Below are 9,490 nucleotides of genomic sequence, written 5' to 3'. Positions count from 1 at the left end.
CTGAAGTTATGTCTCCACATCAAATTAAGTAACTGTGCTATCAATAAGGAGGAGTAATGCCGTGTATTCCCTTCTGGATGTCTCCCTGTCCCTCATTTGTTTGCTGCTCCTGATTAAGACAGATAACAAGCTATTGGTAATTTTCTAACCACAGTGCAGAGCAACAAGGATTAAATCAGTCTGTGTCACTGGAAGCTAGGCCATAATTTAGGGAACTTGAGTGGGCCCCCTGCATTCATTAGGTTCCAAGACAGTGGATGCTTGGTGTTGTCTGAGCAAAGCCTGGATGATGTGAACATCTCTGCATGTGGAGAGCCAGAAGGTGACATGGGGCCACCAGGAGATCCCTGTCCGGCTGGGCTGGCTGCAAGCTGCAGGTGTGTTTCATCTCATTTATTGTGTTGGCTCATCGCTGGTGAAAGCCAGCAGAAAGGCTCCCACTGCCCTGAATTTAGCTTTTCTGCTCAGTCTTGCCTTTTTAATGTACTCCTTTTAATGATGTAGGGCTTGCTTAGAGCGAGCAACTTGGATTTAGATTGGAGAAGGATACTGCAGATCTATGTATTTTAATGCAGAGATTAAATAACTTTTAGGCATCTTCAGGCACCCAGCAATATGAGTTACGGCTGGAAAAAATCTCTCATGTAAATAGGCTGTGCTTGAGAAGGGCTGTTAGCATCATCTTGTGAGGAGTGGAATATGCAGGAACGATGGAAAAGAGCTGCAGATCAGCTTCGGAGTAGATTAATTCTTTGGGGCAATGGTGTACAAGACTGAAAGCTCATGGATGGCTCGGACATACCTCCAGTTGACTCCAGGGAGCTTTTAGCCAGAGTCAGCAGGGTTTGTCGACAAATAAAAAAAAAGAAAAGGTTCATATTTTGCAATGTTTTAGACAAAAGAGTGAAATTTGGGGCATTTATTGGAGGTGTCATCTCTCCATGGGTGGCTGAACAAAGTGGCAAAGGAAGTGAACCTTCCACCCTGGGTTCTCCTTGAGGAGGTGACACTTGTTACCACGACTAAGGGCGATACTCTGCCTAAAAGTGGAAACATCCCAGGCAGAAGGCGTCCTTGTCACAGAAACATCTCTTGGTCCCTCATTGCATGTGGTTCCCTTCAGCAGAGAAGACAGCAGTGATGTGCCCACCTCGCTGGGAGCTCTTTGCAAATAAGCAAATACTGGCTTTACTGGTGAATGAAGACTGGAGTAGGCTGAGATTTGGTGGGACAGCTTGCACAAACCTCCTGTCCGTCTAGGAAAACACTGGCTGAAAGCAAACGAACAACAAAAAAGGCTGTGGGGAAATGTGTCTTTCAAACTTCCGTGGCTTTGCTTGCATGTATGTAGACACACACATCCATACCTACATACGTCAAGTATGTGCAAGGCTTTTGGGGGTGGGGTTTAAAACATCAACAGCAACAAAACCAAAAAAAGATGCACAGAGGAATTCCTAGACTTTTGAATGGCAGAGGGGTCAGGGGGCTGCTGGGGGCACTGCTAGCCCTGTGCTCGCTCACACTTCCTCCCCAAAGCTTTCCGTGCCTGCCTGGGTTTCCATCCCTCAGGGGGAGGATGGGATGAAACCCGCAGCGAAGGCAGCCCAAAAAAAGGGCGCCGCTTTTGCTATCCTCCCCTCCATGCGCTGCCCGCCCCACCACGAGTCAGAGCCCCCCGCCTGCCAGATGGAGCCGCTGCCTTCCCGGCAGCCGCGGCGCTGGGTAGGGCTCCCTGACACCCGCGGGAGGCGAGTGCCATCTGACAGACAGGTCTGTGGCGGTGCAGGGTGGGATTAGCAGGCGATGGCTTGTTTGTGCTGGTGACCAGCTTTCACCTACCCACGCTGAAAACATTGACGTGCTCCAGCACGCAGCGCTTCCAAGCTGAGATGTGCAGCCGATTAGCATTTGGGGTGGCAGATGGCTCTGCAAAGTGTTTTGCTTATGGCGGCGAGGACTGACACCTCCAGCATTCCCCGCCTGCCCGCTGTAGGGATTTTTAATTTGCGGAGCTGAGGCTGATGCGGCTTGTGTCTGGGTGCAGGCAGCTTAGGAGAGCTCAGCTGCTGACAGAGAGGGTGAGTGGGCTAGAAAGGGGCTTTCAAAGTCTTGCTGGTGATCTGGACAGGGGCACTGAGCAGAGCTGGTCCTGTTTCCAGCCCTGCAGGAGCCTCTGTGAAGGTTGAGTGGGAGGGTGGTGATGGACTTAGGAATCCAGGAGGGTATTTTCACCCCCTGTATGTGTTTGGAACCCGCAGGATGAATAGATGCCCTCCAGTCTGCAAAGAGCTGTGTCCTCTGTGGCTTGGGGCATGTGGACATCACCTCCAGGAGCAGGGAGGAGGCAGAGCCACAGCGTGCTCCTTTCCCTCCTGCCATCACCAAGAATCAGTTAGCCACAGACCAGGAATTAGACCTGGGCATTATCGGGGTGTAAACTCACACCCCCCCATGCCACGGTCATGGTAGCCCCATTTCCGATGCACCCTCGGGCTTCAGCGGTGCTTCGAGCCAGGACCTATGGCTTCGGCCTCTTTCTAACACAAAAGAGCTCCAGGGCTGTTATCTTTTGGTGGGGTTCCCAACATCCCCCTGCAGAGCATCGCCAAATTTAATTTTCAGTAAGGCAAAGCTCAGCATCGGCAGCTGACTTCTTTATGTCTCAGCTCTGGCTTCACCCGCTGCCTTCTCCTCCCCCCACGGAGAGGGGGGCAGGTACCAGGCAGCAAAAACAAGACTTCTTCCCTCATCGACTCATTGATTAAAGCCACAAATTGAGGTCTTTTCTTGCAATCTGAAGTGATCGCATAAATAGCGTTGACAGAGCTAAATGAATATTTTGAAAAGATCCTGCAGGATCAGCACAGAGGAGCTGTGTTAACCTCCAGAAACAGGGGTTGTCATTAAAAACAAGATGCTGGTTTTTTGTCCCCCTGAACTCTGCGTTCAGCCTGGACATGGAAAACGTTGCGAGGTGCAGGCAGCCGGTGATTTCTGCCCCCTGTGCCAGAGCCTGGGGGTCATTTGTATTTCCTCTGTGGCTTGCCTCTCTCTCTGTTGGAGGGTTGTCCAGGAGCGCATTTTGGGGTGTAATCCTCACCTGGTCGTTGCTTTGTGCGTGGCTTTTTTCAGCCGAGGGATGCTGGGAGTGCCAGACAGCAGCACTGGAGACCACATGGCTATGGCATGGGATGGTGATGCTGCAGACCGTGTTTCATGAAGACAGGCAAAGAAAAATCCACCTTCCCACTGAGAGGACATTGGCCACATTCCCTAGAAATGGCTCAAAAAGTTTGGTGCAGCTTGCCAGCAGTAAATTCCCATGCCCTGTTGCATTTGTGGTCAAGCCCCAAAAGCAAAGTCGTCCAGACTCATTCAGCTGAATGAGCATCCATGGGGATGTTTTCAGGCTGTATCATTTTCTAAATACTGTCGGGAAACACCACCATCTTCTGCTTATCCCTTGCAACTTTAATTGTGCAGCACATTACATGGGAGCCTGAGGGATGGCTGGCTAAATTGAGTTGCTATTTAGCAGCTATCTAAACTACCCGTGTGAGGTAGATAAGCATAGCCATCAGCACCTCTCTCCTTGACAATGTTATCCATTGACTGAATAAGCTAAATTCTCTTGGAGTCAGCCTTAATATTTCCTAAAGGAATGGGGATGCTCTTAAAGGAGTGGCGGGAGACATAGGGTTGTTGTCAGAAAGTATTTAACTAAGAGGAAAATAATGCTCCTCACTGAAATAGGACGTTGTACCATGAGAAGTTCCAGTGAAGGCAAAGAGCTCTGTCTGGTGCAAGATGCTATTCAGGGCAAATTTGAGTATCACAGTTGGCCTGAAGTGATTTGTGCGTGCTCACGGCGCTTAACATTTGATTTCCTTGTGTTGCTTCTTGGCACACGTGAAGCTAAATTCAGAGCTCCTGTAAGCCATGGGCAAAGCCATTGAATCAGTAAAACCCACGAGAAGCAAATGGGAGCAGCCTGCAGCCCCCAGCCCCCAGGAGTGGTGTTTGGTACCGATCGACTCCAAAGCATCAGCGTGACCCTGCCCACTCACAGCGCCGGAAAGCATCAAACCCCACGTTCCTGTTATTTCCAGCTTTAACTCAGCATCCATGCAGGGTGCTCTTGAACTCACATGTTTTCCTCTGCACACCCATAGTGCTGTGGTGGAGACTGTGCAGAAGATAGTTTGCTCGTGAGCTAGGATGGCTGCTCCTCTTGCATTTGGGCTGTGATTTTTTTCCCAGCGTGATAGGGAACATCAGACTGGGGAGCTTTTGAGTTTCTTTAAAGCACCATCTTGCCACTGAGTCCCACAAGGACTTAATTTCACACCCTTGGGTAGTGTTGCATGACGTACCAGGCGTGCATTAATGCCCACATGTGGGATTAGGCATATTCCCTCTGTACCAGGGGTGCAGTTCAACGGCATAACGTGGATCATCACCCAGGTATCTGGTCTTATGCATACGGTTGCAAAATTTGCCATCAGTCTTCCCAAGCAACAAACCATCTATGATTTTTCTACATCTCTCCCATCAAAACAGCATCTGAATGTCCCTAATATATCTCCATAAAACTCTTCACAGTTGTTCTTGCAAACAGCCCGGAGTGCTGTGGGCTTTTATGAGTATTAATTATGTTAAGCAAAGCAAATCTCACAATTGCGTTGTCTGTGGGAGCAGCAAACTTCTCCCATCAGTCTCCCCGAGCAAGGAGAAGAGGGTGATTACTGTCCTGTTTTCGTCGCAGTTGTGGTTTAAGATGCTTTTACAAAGACCAGAACGACAGCCCTTGCCCAAAGCAGCTTCTTGTTCCTACTGCTGTTATCATCAGTAACTTTGTCCATGTGCTTGACGTGTCATCAGATGTTTCTGAGCAGCATCTTCCTCTGAGTAATAATAAAAAAACCCCGACGTTGCTGTGCTGTTCTGTCTCATTCTTTGTGATTTTTTTACATCAGTTCAGCAGATCCTGCTCTCAGCCTGCTCCTCCAAGCAGCACAGAGCCATAGTGGGAAAAGCTCGGGACAGTCCCCAGCAGCGTGGATTCGAAGCATGGAGCTTCTGAAATGTTGGGAGGTTGATCTAAGGGAGGTAAAAATGGTATCTGAGAACTTAACGGAGTCCAGTTAGCTCTGCTGTAGAGCAAAAACAGGACTTGGTTTCTTGTAGCCTTACAGGCTGCAGCTCCTCTAAGGCACGTCGCAAAGCCCCGTAGTATCCCCCGGTGCTGGATGCTGTCGCTGGCAGTGGATTAGTGGACTCTATAAAAGTCGCTGGAAAACTCCCCAGTGACTTGTGCCATTGCATAGAAAACGCCGCTTGTCTGGGGCTTATTTTCAACTAAATTTCAGCAGTGTCCCTCTCCAAGTGCATCTTTCTCATGCCTCAGCCATGGGTGCGATGCTCACTGCCTCTCATTTTGGACCGACAGGATCCACTTTTCCAGTATAAAGGTGGGAGAAGTTTAGATGGGGAAAAAAAAGGGGCTGGCTGACAGCGACTGTGCTGGAAAATTGGATTTCAGTGACTCCAGTCAGTGGGAATTTGAGTTGAATTAGCAGAAATGGAGTGTGGAAATTTTGCCTTCCTTTTGAAATCCACGTTTCTATAGGGATGGGGATAGCAGAGTGGGAGGAGAGAGGATGCAAAAATGCTCCGTCCAGCTTGCTGTGATGGGCAAAAGAAAACATTCCACTCTGGCAGTGCAGGGGTGGCTATTTTGAGAGGGTGACAGGGAAAAAAGTTCCGGAGCAGTGGTAGTGTTGGCCTAAATTAAGAGTACTAAGGTCTGACAGAAGACATGGATGTCCCAAAACGGCAGCAAAACATCTCGTAGGAGGACAGATGTCAGTAGAGACCAAAGTCAGGTTTTCATCCATGTTTCTAAAAGCCAAGAAAAAGTAAAAACAAACCCTTGTGCTGTAAGTTTCCCCTGGGTTCAGCCTCTGGATACAGCTCCCTCCTTAGGTGTGCTCAGGTGGCATGTAGCTGGCCAGCCCAGGGATGCTCGGTGTGGCTTCAGTGAGGGCTGGTTTGGCTGTCCCCTGACATTCCTCCTGGCCTTCAGTGCCTAGAATTTATCCAAAATAGCCATAATTTTTCCTCTTACTTTCACCCATTCTCTTTGGGGGAGGGGGTTGGCAGCGTCCCAAGGATTTTCCGTTAGATGCAGAGGTGCTTGCCAGGTCCTTCCTGGCTCGATAGATGCCAGAGATCAGAGGGCCAGATTATTAGTGTTTAATTACCATTTTGCGGAGCTGCCCTATGTCCTTGGCTGGGGCAGGGATGTTGCTGCTGTGGTGCTGCCCTCCAAAATGGCCATCCGATGGGGACCTCAAAGGCACAGGTGATGCTTTTTTAGTACCTCCCCTTCATCTGTCTCCTCTTTTCGTCATGGTGTCTGCTTTCTGCTTCATGGTTCTGGGATAGGGGCATTAATGAGGGGTGTTTAATGATTTTTTTTTTTCAAATGACCCCCCTGGGGACGCTCAAGAGGGACAATGGACCTGGGGCTGCTGGGAGGAGGAGGAGGGGCAGCTGTGGCTGTGATGGAGCACCTATGGGATGGACAGATAAGCAGGATGCAAGGAAAAATAAGCTTTTCCCCAGTTTGCAGTTCCCCTTCGGGCAGTCCCAACTTACTTGCCCTCAACTGACCATGACCCCAACTTATGCTGTGCCCCTGCGGCATTTCAGCACAGGGATGTAGGCAAAACCCTACAAAGGGGGCATGCAATCCCCAAACCCAAGCTGGGCAGCGAAGGTTTGCCCACCTGCGAGTGAAAAAACACACTGGCTCCCGGCTCCGCCGGCCTCCCGTGTGTTTTCAGCTGCGTTGGATGGGCTGGCGGTGCTATAAACTCGCCGTCATTCAGGGCCCGGAGAAGGCTGTGTCTGGAGATGCATGTGGGCGGCTAGGCAGTATTGGCTTCTCAAATGAGATGATTAACAGGCAGCCGCAGGGCAACAAGAGAGAAAACAGTCTTCCGCTTTCCTTGCCGCCCTAATCTCCAGAGGAACCTTTTTGTTTAAATTTTAATGAAAAGGGGTTTTTGCTCTGGGAGCACGGAGCAGGCTGTTGTGTGGGGGCTGCCCATCCTGGACGTTCCCGACATCAGCAGGCAATCAAGAGCATGCTATTAATAAGGGACAGGCACTTACTTCGCCTTTAGATACAGTCAGCTACAATTATTGGCATTTTCATTGCACTTGAGCCATGGACATTTAACAGCAGAAAAGGAGCCGATCTGATGGCAAAGACCGCGCTGGCTGTCATCACACAACACCACGCACCAGACGTGATGAAGCAAAGAATTAAAATCTGTGATGAAGAGCACAGGCAGCAGCGCAGGGCAGCCAGCGCAGGGACCCAAAAGCCATGGGAAGAAGTGACAACTTCAGTGGGTTGCCAGAGAAATGCCGCAGCTGAGATCACAGCCTTTCCAACTGGGATCATGTCTTCCGGAGAGATGCCAACTTCAGAAATCTTCAGCTTGTGACCAAATGGGGTGATGACTTTTTCAACCACATGCATGTAAAAAAACCCGCATACAGTATGTATGTGTGCATATGTAGAGTTTGGCTTTTCTGTATCACTGCGTGTCCTTGGCCAGTAACTCCTGACTTTGAACTTCTTTGCACTGTGGAATGACTGAGGTTGGAGGGGACCTTTGGAGCTTGTCCTGCCCAAAGCCCAGCTCAAAGCAGACTGAAAGCATCCCCACACCCAGCACAGTGGTCCTCAGCTGCCAGCAGACCAGCGTAGCCTGAACTCTCATTCAACAAATGATATCGACTTCCCTTGTTTGGAGCAAAAGCCTGCTTCTTCCTGGTGTCCCAACAGACTCGCGCACTGGCCAGGTGAAGGAGGAGGCATCATTCCCTGTTCCCGGAGAGACACAGACCCTCCCAGCACCGCAGCCTGCCTTCCCAGGGCCTGCCTGTGGAAGGAAGCAGCAGCCCTAGCGTACACCCAGTCATCCCGAATTCTGGTACAGGAGCCATCAGAGGCATCTTTCTTCAGCCCTTCTGCTGTGGCTACATGAGATGGATGTGAAAAGTTGCTGCAGAGCTGATCTGCATTTGAAGAGGCCTTTAATAAAAGGCAGGAGGTCGCTTAAACACAAACAACTGTTAGGCTTGGCGGCGACCTGAATTGCATACATCTGGTTAAGCCCAGCCCTGTCAAACTCGTGGCCTGTCGATCTTAAACATAGGGTCCTGAGGAGCATTTTAATGAAGTCAGGGCACTAATAATCAGTGAGATGAAATGAATAGTTCTCTCAGACTACAAAAGGTGAGACCCAAGTATAGGGTTGGCTGCAGCTCAGCCTGTTTTCAGCCACATAGGAACATTTTTCCCTTTCAAACAGTCTTAAGCCTTATTTTAAGCACAAAGGACTTGTCTGTAGTTTCATGTCTGTACACGCTCATCTTTTTGAGTGCATCTCATGCACAGGAGGCATAGATTAAAAGTGGTGGCCAGCCGAGGGGTGACATTCCGGAGCAGCACTCGAGTCACGAGACACTTTTCAAATGTCTTCACACCTCCCTGATGCCACAAATGTGACCGCCTCGATTTTTTTTCCCATGTGCTGCCGGCTGTGACATTAATTCTTGGTACTAACTGATGCAGGAGCAAGGGGGAGGAGGAGAGGGTTTGCAGAGGGACGGCTGGGCAATGGGTATTGGTGGGGCTTTTACGAGGAGGAAAATAAGATCCTTGCTGACTTGCTGCTCAGCTTTGATATTGTCTAATAAAGCAGCGAAAAAAAATTACCAATAATGAGCAGATTAAAGGAATCAACCTTGAGAAAAAAACAGATTTTATCAGAAAGCTTATTTGGGAGGTGAATTATTTTTGTCAATTTGATGCCATTAATCATTTATGGTTAACAGCCCCGAGCTGGTGGGTGTCCCTGGGGTTACTGGGTGTTTGGGCATGGCTGCCACGCTCCTGAGGGATGAAGCGTCTCCAGTCCCTGCAGCTCAGCACAGGCTCTCCGAGGTAGAGCAGTGAAGGCTGCTCTGTGTCCTGATGCTCATCCTCATGGTCTTGTCTGTCTTGCAGCCAAATCTTAGGAGAAAGCAATACTAAATTGGTGGGCAACTGAGTAGCAAAAGTGCATTGATGGGGCATCCGATGCCATTTGTACTAGGGGTTTGGTACAGCAGCAGGAAAAAAAAATGTTTCAAGATTTTTTGTTTGGTTTTTTTTTTATTGCCTGAGGGCACTAAAAAAACCTGAGACAAGTGATTGGCATGGGGCAAAGGCTTGGCACTAAGTGGGCTGGGAGAGTTGCTGCTGATTTTGGCAGCAGCGACGTTGCGGCTGGAGCACAGCTAGGGCCTGGGATTGAGCACCTACCTGCTCCTAGGCAGAGCTGCTACACCTGCTTTAAAAACAAAAAAAATATTTATTTCTATTGCTCCCATGTGTTTTTGCAGGTCCGAACTGCTTTGCAGGAAC

Source organism: Egretta garzetta, unplaced genomic scaffold, assembly GCF_000687185.1.
Source record: "Egretta garzetta isolate BGI_Z169 unplaced genomic scaffold, ASM68718v1 scaffold230, whole genome shotgun sequence".
In the NCBI taxonomy this organism is placed as follows: domain Eukaryota; kingdom Metazoa; phylum Chordata; class Aves; order Pelecaniformes; family Ardeidae; genus Egretta; species Egretta garzetta.
Note: the sequence above shows the minus strand (reverse complement) of the source record.